This window comes from Crassostrea angulata, unplaced genomic scaffold (assembly GCF_025612915.1).
Source record: "Crassostrea angulata isolate pt1a10 unplaced genomic scaffold, ASM2561291v2 HiC_scaffold_342, whole genome shotgun sequence".
Lineage (NCBI taxonomy): Eukaryota > Metazoa > Mollusca > Bivalvia > Ostreida > Ostreidae > Magallana > Magallana angulata.
Genome location: NW_026441895.1, coordinates 1 through 10,732, shown reverse-complemented (window position 1 = coordinate 10,732; position 10,732 = coordinate 1). Strand labels below are relative to the sequence as shown.

At 34.9% G+C, this 10,732-nt stretch overlaps 2 long non-coding RNA genes across 2 annotated transcripts; one reads left to right on the top strand and one right to left on the bottom strand.

Annotated features, from left to right (window-relative positions):
- Nucleotides 1–2,212: 2,212 nt before the first annotated feature.
- Nucleotides 2,213–3,527, bottom strand: LOC128170146 (uncharacterized). The gene is made up of 3 exons (XR_008241689.1): nucleotides 3,437–3,527; nucleotides 2,716–2,849; nucleotides 2,213–2,301 (listed from the first exon to the last, which is right to left on the bottom strand). It is a non-coding gene; the product is annotated as an uncharacterized LOC128170146 (long non-coding RNA).
- A 3,417-nt stretch (nucleotides 3,528–6,944) lies between these two features.
- On the top strand, nucleotides 6,945–9,010 carry LOC128170145 (uncharacterized). The gene is made up of 3 exons (XR_008241688.1): nucleotides 6,945–7,045; nucleotides 7,634–7,983; nucleotides 8,609–9,010. It is a non-coding gene; the product is annotated as an uncharacterized LOC128170145 (long non-coding RNA).
- Nucleotides 9,011–10,732: the final 1,722 nt, after the last annotated feature.

The following is a 10,732-nucleotide window of genomic DNA, read 5'->3' as shown; positions in this document are numbered from 1 at the left end:
CATGTACATGACCATGCAATCAATTTACATATCTTTTTTTACGTAAAGAAGTTAATAATTGTAAGCAACAATTAATATTCGCAAGCAGTGATAACACAAAACTCTTGATCAGGTTAACTTTACAATATATCTCTCAAGAATGTGATTTCTTAAAATCAAGATGGTGGATTCGCTTACCATCTGCATCTTCTGATTCTTTCAGCAGACTACTGGTGTCCTCACTGTATTTGACAATGTATTCTTTTTGATAGAACTGTCTAGGTTTCTTTATCACAATAAAGAAGCTGAAACAGAATTAAATGGCTTGTTCGTATTGATTGATATTAGATTAATAGATTTCATTTCTGTCGAGGGTTATTGAGAGAGAGAGAGAGAGAGAGAGAGAGAGAGAGAGAGTAATAGTATGAGATTTTGTCTGAACAAAATATGGGGCATTGAAATTAGTAACAGGAAGCATAAAACCTAGTTATTCCCTTTATCTTGTAATTGCACGGACAACTGATATCACTTTTAAACAACCTGTAAACAATCGTGGTCCTATTAAACAATAGCCAACCCTCACCAATTTTTTTAATCAATGTGACCTTGAACTTAATCAATATCTTTGATCCACATGAAGTCTTTATCTTGCCACAAGGATGTTCAATAGTAAGGAGGAAGTTTAATAAAAAAAAGTTATCAGAACATTGGATTTCTGCCCAGACACTACACGCTATACCATATGTACCTGACATTGTATATATATTAGGTTATACATTACCTATTACCTGTACCTCTGAATATACTGTGGAATCATATTTATTTATGGGGGTCAATGTTTGAGGGTAGCCAAAGTTTTCCTGGTTCATGGGGACGTAAATTTCGTTGGTAGTGAAATCGAGATAATTTTAATAATTATTCAACAAACAATTGTGTATATGTTCGAGGTGATGTAAATTTGTGGGCATGGGTTACCCACAAAAGCCACAACATTGGTCCCCCACGAAAATGATGATTCCAAAGTATTGGATTAATTATACATTACCTCTACCTGTGTATATATTAGGTTATACATTAAGTTAGTAAGTAAGTAAGTAAATAATTTATTATAGTGACATGTGTTATAACAATTACAAAATGTTATACAAAATACATAATGAAACACCCGGCCCATTGGGCCTATATGTCACTGCAAATACAATTATAACATAAATATACACTATCTGTTCCTGTGAATAAATTACCTGATAAACATGAGGGCAGGTATGATAGTCATCACAAGTAACGTCTTTCTAGGTGACAGACCGGCCGACAGAGCACCAAATATCCCAGCGCCACCAGTTCCCGACGAGTACGCTGATATAACATTCCTAAAACAAGGAATATTGTTATATTCAGTAGACTGATTGAAAAAAAAACCCAGCAATAATTGTATACTCTTTTTAGATAGATACTTAAGCTCAAATATCTTTAAAAATGTCAATTAATGGATACAGTGCACATATCTCCTTCTTTCTTTCATAGACTACTCTCTTTCTTTTCTGGTCTTGCAGCTTGTCTTTTTGTTGCAAGACAGCTTCTTGTGTTTTGGTGGTATAGTATCTTTTTAGTCACCTAGTTAAGTATTAAAAAATTGTTTTCATTTGTATGTTAAAGTTAAACACATGTTTACACACACACCTCAATTTTTCACAATCGTAATTCTTAACAGAAATAAACTGCAGTGAAATTATATATTAGCATAATTAAACTGCAGTGAGATTTAAAACGTACGTGTATGGGTATGCGTACGTGTGTTAAAACTACACGTACACGTACACGTTTTTGTAATTTATCAGTTGAGATTTCTTAACTTGTAGGATATAAATGTGTACGTAAATCGACGCAGTTTTGTGACATGAATTTATTTAGTTAATTCCAAATAAATGGTAAATTTCTTATCAATTGTGACAGTCATGCAAATGAAGCTTAAAAATCTATAAATGTATCACAAGAATACATTCACTCATCAAAAAGATTTTATTTGTTGTAAAAAGCTACACATTTGTACTTACGTGTAGACGACACTCTACAAGATTAGAGAACGTGTAGAAAACCATGTCGTCACAAAAACTGATGACGTAATTCACGAAGATATTAGGTGGTTCCCCTAATTCACGTACATGTACCCGTACACGTTTGAAATCTCAACCTCTCTAATATTTATAGATATATATATATTTTAACTTACACTGAATGACCTTTTCTTGGACATTTGTGTTCCAACCTTTTACAAATGTCATGATGTGGTTGGACATTGCCTCATTTTCACTTTCACAATGCCTGTTAAAAAAAACATGTAAACAACTTTTACATTTTAATTGTGTTTTAAAAATTGATTGACTGAACTCATTACATGCATGCAGAATAAATAAATTGAAACTCTGGCAGTGAGTGCCTGTAATAATTCATAAAAGTTACATAAAATGTGAGATTTCTTCGAATACGATCATGCAGGAACATTGTAGGAGAACTTACTTTTTTCTCTCAAAGGTCCAAGAGAAACCCCTAGCTAGCTCTTCACCCCATCTGCATAGCCATCTCTAACAGCAATCTGCAGGGTAAATGTGAATTTAATTACAGAAGAAAAATAAGTTTACTAAAAATTAATTTAATTTTTATTAGCTGGGAAATATGATATGAACAAAAAGTACATAAAAGTATAGCCTATAAATGTATTGATATATACATGCATACCTGAACACTAGGGGGTACATAGATCTGCTCATCTTTTTTACTTTCTCTTTCATCTTCTCTCTTTTCAACTCTTTTCAGCCTCTCCAAGATCTCCGCTTGTTGATCTAGCACAGTTTTAAGCATGCTTCTCAATGCTGTATTTGAAATAAAAACAACCAGATTATGGGAGATATAATATCTTTCTTAATATTGGTAAAAACTTAAAATTAAAACCAACACGCTTAAATGTTCATTAATGTTTGATTTGTATCATAGAGCATGTACTTTGATTACTTTACATTTTATGTTTTTATAATTTGATAATGACAGAGTGGACCCCCCCCCCCCCAATCGGTTACTGTGCAGTGTAACATAAAGCATTATAGAATATACGCCTCACTGGCGTCGGAAGCAAATTGAAAGTGGGGGGGCTAGACTAATCCTCAGAAATTTTGAGAAAAAAGTAATTCCCAAAATCATGGAAATCCTAATCCGGGGGGGGGGGGGGGGGGGGGGTATACCTATACTTCCAACACAAAAAAAAATTTACTTACCCAAATTTTTTTTCCCAAAATCATGAAATTCCTAATCCGTGGGGGAGGGGGGGGGGGGGGCTGAACCCTATATCATTCTATGTTTCTAATGGTTAGGTATAACTTTGCAAAAAAAGTGGGGGGGGGGGGGGCTAAGCCCCCCCCCCCCCGGTTCCGACGCCTATGCGCCTACACGTTAGCACACATACCTTTACTGTGGACTGGAGTGTCATTGTTAGTCCGGATCCTCGAGTGATTTAACTCAGTTGGTGTTGATGGTTCTGACCTCGGTCTGTTGTCTGAAAGTACAAGTGAAAGTATAAAACATTCGGAACACCTCGCAACTATTTTTTCCGAGTGTTTGTTTTCGTATTTTAAAAGCTAGAAAAGGTGTAAAAGGTACAAGTTGGAACGCGATTTGTCTTGAAAATACTTTGTTTACTTTTAAAAATTAGTTCTTACAAGAAAACTGATGGTTGTATTTGTTGCAATGCATAAATATAATTCGAAAATAAACTTTCAGCAAAAACATCTGATTAACCCGAGATTCCTCGAACAAACTGAATCACGGCGCGGCGCGGGGAAGCATCACATTTCCAACACGAATATATTGTACAAAGTAGCAACATCTTGTAAGCTGTGTGTTCGGGTAAATATCAAATATGTTAAAGTTAGGTTTACCTGAAAATCCACCTCGTCCTCTTGCTCTTCCTCTGTAGTGGAGTCGAAGTCAACCAGCGGTTCCCTTTTGGCGTTTTGATGGCGGGCGATACAGACTAGTACTGGCTGAGGTTGACGTCGAAGGACCAGATTCTTCCACGCTTTTCCCGTAAAAATTAATGCCATTCGAGTCAGAATCACAGCGCTGAGACATTTTTTGGTTTTAAAATATAAGTAAAATGTTGAGAGCTAAACTGATGCTGTTGGATGTTCTGCTCCAGTTACATACAACTCTAAAAAAGGATGCGTCCTACAAAAAACGGGTTTCATGGTTAAACGAGGGGGGTTCTAAGATTGCAATTGTCGAATATTTGGGAGTATTTCCGGGTTTGGGTCCACATGGCAATTCCAAACGCAAAGGAGACTATATGCGTACCCCGTCGACTGTCATGCAGGAGATGTCCGATCTCTTGCAAAAGCACAAACCTCTGGACGTTTTCAACAAACTTCAAAAAAAGCATGACGAACTGTCCGGACCTAGCAATATGCAGCAGGTATATGACAAAAAACAAAATGACAAAAAACGGGACAGACGCAATGACTCTGGACAGACAATTCGTAGAAAGAACATAGCGGATCACATTGCGGAAATTGACAAGCTAGTTGCTAATGGCAATTCTATTGTTAAGTCCATCGTTAGGGACCAATGTAAAGCCCCTTGTCTAATTCTCTATACTGACGAACAGATGACAGACCTTAAAAATATATGCTGTAATGGTCAGTCCGTTCTAGGTGTAGACAAGACATTCAACTTGTGCGACATGCATGTAACCGCAACATGCTTTAAACAAAACGCGGTTGTCAGGGATGATACCGGGGAATCGCCAATTTTTTGGGGGCCTCTGTTCATACACGACAACAGCGATTTTGATACGTATTCGACTTTCTTTAACCACCTACGTACAAAACTCATGGACACCGACACTACCAAACTTGTCATCGGGTCGGACGAAGAACTGGCCCTTGTCAATGCAATTACAAAAGCCTTTCCTGATTCGAACCACATCCTTTGTAAACGGCATTTGTACCAAAACACCAAACAAAAACTTGTGGATGATTGCATTGACAAGGAGTCCAGGCAGACAATTTTAGACTTGATTTTTGGTGACGAAGGCCTCATGACAGCTGACGATTCCATCTGTTTTGACGTAAAGTCAGAGGAGATTGAGACGAGGTTGAGGGATTCGACAAAATTTTCAAATTACTTTGAAAAGAAACTCAAACCAAATCTAAAAAACAAAGTTCAAAAACCATTATCTTCAGGTTTAATTGAAAATGTTTGAACAAATAATAATTCGGAATCCCTAAACCACGTTCTCAAACAGGCCATTGACTGGAAGTCAAAACCTCTCCTTGACTTGACTGACATACTGACCTCATTAATTGAGGCTCAGTACAAGGGCATGCGACGGGCGCTGGTGTCGATCGGACAGTTTCGGCTGGCCGATTCTCACCAGCAATTCCAAATGTCTAAAACAGTATGGGCTTCAAAAACAACAGACGAACGGGACCGACACTACAAACGTTTGCGTAGTTTCAGGCCTAAAGACAAAAAAACTGTGATATCAACAGACGGACTTACGACCATTGTCAAGCCACGGTCATTGGGGAAAAAATTAGGTCAAAGGAAAAGGAAGGTCAATGAAAGGACCCAGACAATTAAAAAACACAAATCTTAATTATTTAATGATACTTCAGTGCGAACGCCGTACCTTATTGTTGAGGTGCCCAATTAATGGGTAGGAATCGACTGTCGTACATTAAATAATTATTTTTGAGTGATGTCCAGTCATTGAACTTTCTTTTCCTTATTTCAATGCATCCTGTTCTGCCACCATGCTTACTCATTTTTGATATTTTTTCTAAAATGATGTGAACTTACGTCTTTACAATAGTTGCTATTTTTATATTTGCTTCCACTCTATATGGATTTTTGATGACATGTATATTTATTATGATACTTGTATTATGTACGTGTGCAAGAGAAAGGGGCAATTCTGATAGGAATTACGTCTTTAAAATAGTTGCTATTTTTATAGTTGCTTCCACTCTATATGGATTTTTGATGACATGTATATTCATTATGATACTTGAACTTGTGTTATATGCGTGTGCAAGCGAAAGGAGCAATTATGGTAGAAACAGTAATATTTATAGTATAATCGTGTAAAATTATTATATGATATTAGAAATTGTTATACTTTCATGTTAAATACTGAAATCTGATTGGTTAAGACGCAGTTAATAATATTTACTATTACCCTCAGCGTTAGCAACGCTGAGTGGCAACGGGTAACATTAAAAAATGTTACATGCGCGAAAATTATGCGCGTACGGCTCGCTGTAGAATTCACGTTATTCCTATATAAAAGCAGTAAAATTTTCTTAAAAATTTTAAAAAAGACATTCAGTATAACAAAATAAATAGCGCCTGTTTGGGAGGATAACAGTTGAAATTGACACCCCTCGAAAACCATTGTCAACCTCCGCTTCGCGTCGGTTGACAATGGTTTTCTCGGGGTGTCAATTTCAACTGTTACCCTCCCAAACAGGCACTATTTATATAATAAAAGCCGATGAACTGTATTTTTAATTCTTAGTTATTTTATTCTGGGGAATAAAATGTCACACCTCTATTCGAGTGAAAGCAATTCATGCAAGAGTTATCGTTCTTGACCCAATGTCTACACGTTAAAAATCGCTATTTAAGTCAAAATACTTACATTATCAAACTGAAAATTTGGGAAATATATTTAAACACTTAGATTCAAACTATGATGTTAAATATTTGTGCTCAAATGAAGCATTTTGGTGTTTTTGAAGGGTATTTCGGTGTTTTCACCGGGTATTTCGGTAAATCGCGGGTATTCCGGTAATTCTAGTTACCCCTCCTACATGTATCTCTGATGTGGTTTTACCCGCAATCAAATTCCCGCGCAAGAAAAAGGGTTTGGCCGGAAATTTGGAGATGAAACATTGGTATGCAGGGCCCCCCCTGCTGAAACCCCTATCATCTGAAAGCCAGCTAGGCTAATGCCATTTTATCTGTGGATTTAAATTTTGCTGAGATTTTCATCATGCCTACCTCACTTTAAAAGGTAATTTGTATTTTATGAAAGAATGTAATTTTTAAAAATAATTTTAGAAGGACTGAATTATAAGTAATACAATGTCATTAAATGATGTGAGCATGGTGAGTGTGTGTGTTTCTGGGGATAAGGGGGGGGGGGTTGAAGGGGAGCAGTTTGTGTTATGAATAGTGCTATAATTAATTTACTGTGATACAAATTGTTCTTAGATGTTTATGTATACATGTAACTATGATTTATCATTTGATTGCTGTGTGGATAGCTTGATTAGGTTCTTTCCTTAATGTATTACTATATCAGTTGTGTGTACACACGTAGAGCTGCTCGCCGAACAGCTTGCATATATCTGGCGCCAAAACTTAACTGCAAAAATTGCGCATGGGATTGCGCAAAGAGCGATAACTCCCGCAAACCTGTGCATACAGGGACCATGTCAAAATTTATTTTATCATAATAAAAACCACCTTAATGTATTACTATATCAGTTGTGTGTACACACGTAGACTACTAAGGCATATCTATTACACATGTGAATTATATTAGGTTTAATATCACTAAAATTGAAAATATAATATCATGTAAATTTTATTCTTTAAGGAACATGGGCAAACATATTGCTGAAAATAGAAAGAAGTATAGGCAAAAGAAGCGTGAAGAAAAACGACGTGAGAAGCAGAAGATGAAAAAAAAATATTACATATCACAATATAATTGTTGCAATGCCTCATCCTGTCCGTACAAGTCATCATCTTCAGGATCTTCCCTGTCACCATCATTGACATCTTCAAATTCATCAGACTCGTCGTCGATAGTAACAAAATCAAAGGCAACAGAAAACAGACCCCTGATTACGTTTACGTCAGATCCCTTGTATGTAAGATTTATGGAGTACACCATGTTAAAGAAAAGAGTAGCTGCTATTGAGGACAGAGAAAGTCGCTAACGGGGTAAGATGGTAAATACATGTATACTAATAGAAAAGTTGTCACTGCAGTGTGTTTAATCACTATGCTAGTCTGATATATGAATAATGATAGTTTTTGTCTTCCAGAAATGGTTATATGGGCTTTTAATATCAAATAATAATAAAGTAACATGATTTCATGATCAATTTTAATTTTTATTTATAAATAGCTATTGAAATGAGCTGTAAAACATATGGGCTTTTGATATGTACATGTAGGTGATCCTCATACCAGCTTGTCATGGAGAGGTGTTAATCCTCTAACCTGGCAGATTTGGAGAGGTGACCAATAGTGTTTACTATTTCTTTATAAGTACTAAGTTTTCGATAATGTTTTATTAAACTTATAATCAAATTAATATACTTTATTTAAAATCTGATATATTAATCATGTGTGTGAACCTCATACCAGCTTGTCATGGAGAGGTGTTAATCCTCAAACCTGGCAGATCTGGAGAGGTGACCAATAGTGCTAATTTTTCCTTATTATTAAGTACTTAGTTTTCATTTGAACGGCAGATAAAATTTATATAAAACTATCTAAATCATGCTGATGGTTATTAAAATGAACTTTTTTTTTACATAAGGTTTCTCCTTTTGCTTTGCAGATCACTACATCAAATACAAATTACCGGATCACCAGGACCATCGCAGATAATTGTCACATTGAACTTTCTTCAGTTAATGATGATTTGAATATATTAATAAGATTTTATATATTTTGGTTATCCTAAAAATGGCATCTGCTCAAAAATGCCCTCGTAAAGTTTGTAACAATTGTAAATTGGAGCTTTCAGACAGACATTACTGTCGCCATGTCACAAATTGTACCTTTAACAATTTTCTATCAATTGACCATGAGGAAAGTACATTAATTCAAAATGAAAAAGTTCAACTACCAGTACATTCCAGTGACAGTGATACTAATTTGAATTTTCCAAGTGAAAATAATAGCATTACCTATGAAAATTATGTTTCTAAAAGATCACATCATGATCAGTTTAACAAAATCTGTGATAATATAGATGATGATGATACCAAAGCCTTTTTTTATATTAACTTAGAGATGACTGATGAAAGCTTTGATAGTAGTGAATACGACTCAATTGTTTTATCTTCCACTGACGAAGAAGAAAATGATGTTGTGTCTGTTGATGAGTGTAGTAACTTTTTGACGCAGTTTATATGTACAATTTTGATTCTTTGGCAGTCTGTATATTTCATATCAGATGCTGCAGTTGAGTCATTGTTAAAACTATTTTCAACAGTTTTTCAGTTTTTTTGCAAATATTCACTCAGACTTGAAACTTTAGTCAGAGTTTTCCCCAAAAATGTTTATGCAATGTCAAAGTATATAGACAGTAAAAAAATTCAATTTTTAAGGTATGTTGTGTGTAAAAAGTGTTATAAGTTGTACATTCTTGAAGACTGTGTTTTAAATATTGAAGGTAAAAAGCAATCAAAACTTTGCAACCACATTTGTTTTCCAAATCACAAACTGGCATATATGCGTAGACCCTGTAATGAACCACTTCTAAAAGACATATCTGAAACAGATTCTCCAAATTTTGTGCCATATAAAGTATATTGTTATAAAACACTAAAGTCCTCACTTGAAATCTTGGTTAATTGTGAACATTTTGAGGATAAATGTGAAATGTGGAGGAAAAGACATACTCAAGATAGTATGATGCTAGATGTTTATGATGGAAATATCTGGAAAGATTTCAACGGTAGAAAACATGACTTTTTGACCCAAGAAGGTAATTATGCATTAATGTTAAATGTGGACTGGTTTCAACCATTTAAGCAAATTAATTATTCAGTCGGTGCAATCTATATTTCATTCATAAATCTACCAAGAGAAGAAAGATTTAAAAGAGAAAATATTACTTTGATTGGTATCATACCCGATATGAAGAAAGAACCCCCTACTAACTCATTCCTACAGCCATTAGTTAATGAATTAAACAAGGCTTGGCACGATGGGTTTATGATCAAATCAAGAAACTCAAGAAATCAATAAAAAAGATTTAGATTGGCACTTCTATGTGTTGGATGCGACGTCCCTGCAAGTCAAAAATTATGTGGTTTCTATGGTCATATGGCAATCGCATCCAACACATAGAAGTGCCAATCTAAATCTTTTTTATTGATTTCTTGAGTTTCTTGACTCGAAAGATATCAACAGTTTAACAAAACATTTTAATCGCCATCTTGTGACGCAGTGTCTTAAAAAGTATAAGTGAAGGTGTAGTGAGGTACCTTAAACAATATGTGTATACTTATTATAAATAAAATTAAAAAAAAATTTGGCATTTTAGTTTGATTATGATTAAATATTTAACTGCAAAAAGACCTCATATTGTTTGTGTTGTTTAATTAATGGCAAGGCTGTTAAGTTCGAGAGCATGACTGTAGATTAAATTATTTGTCAGAGTTACATGAACAATATATGAAAAAAGATTGATTGATATGTGAAAAAATCAACAATTTGAAATACAAAAGTTGAAAAAATGTCAAATTTTGGCCATCTTGCAAATGTAAAAGTTGAAAGGTGAACTTTCAGTTTATAACAGATAATGAAATATCAACTTTTACACAATTTTTATACTATAAAAGGCAGAAGGTCACCTTTTGGTAATTGAAAGGCGATGAAAGACTTCTGTAAATATTTTGTAAACTATTAAATGTCATAAAAGGGTTTTTTTCGTGCAGTGGCGCGCGCGCGC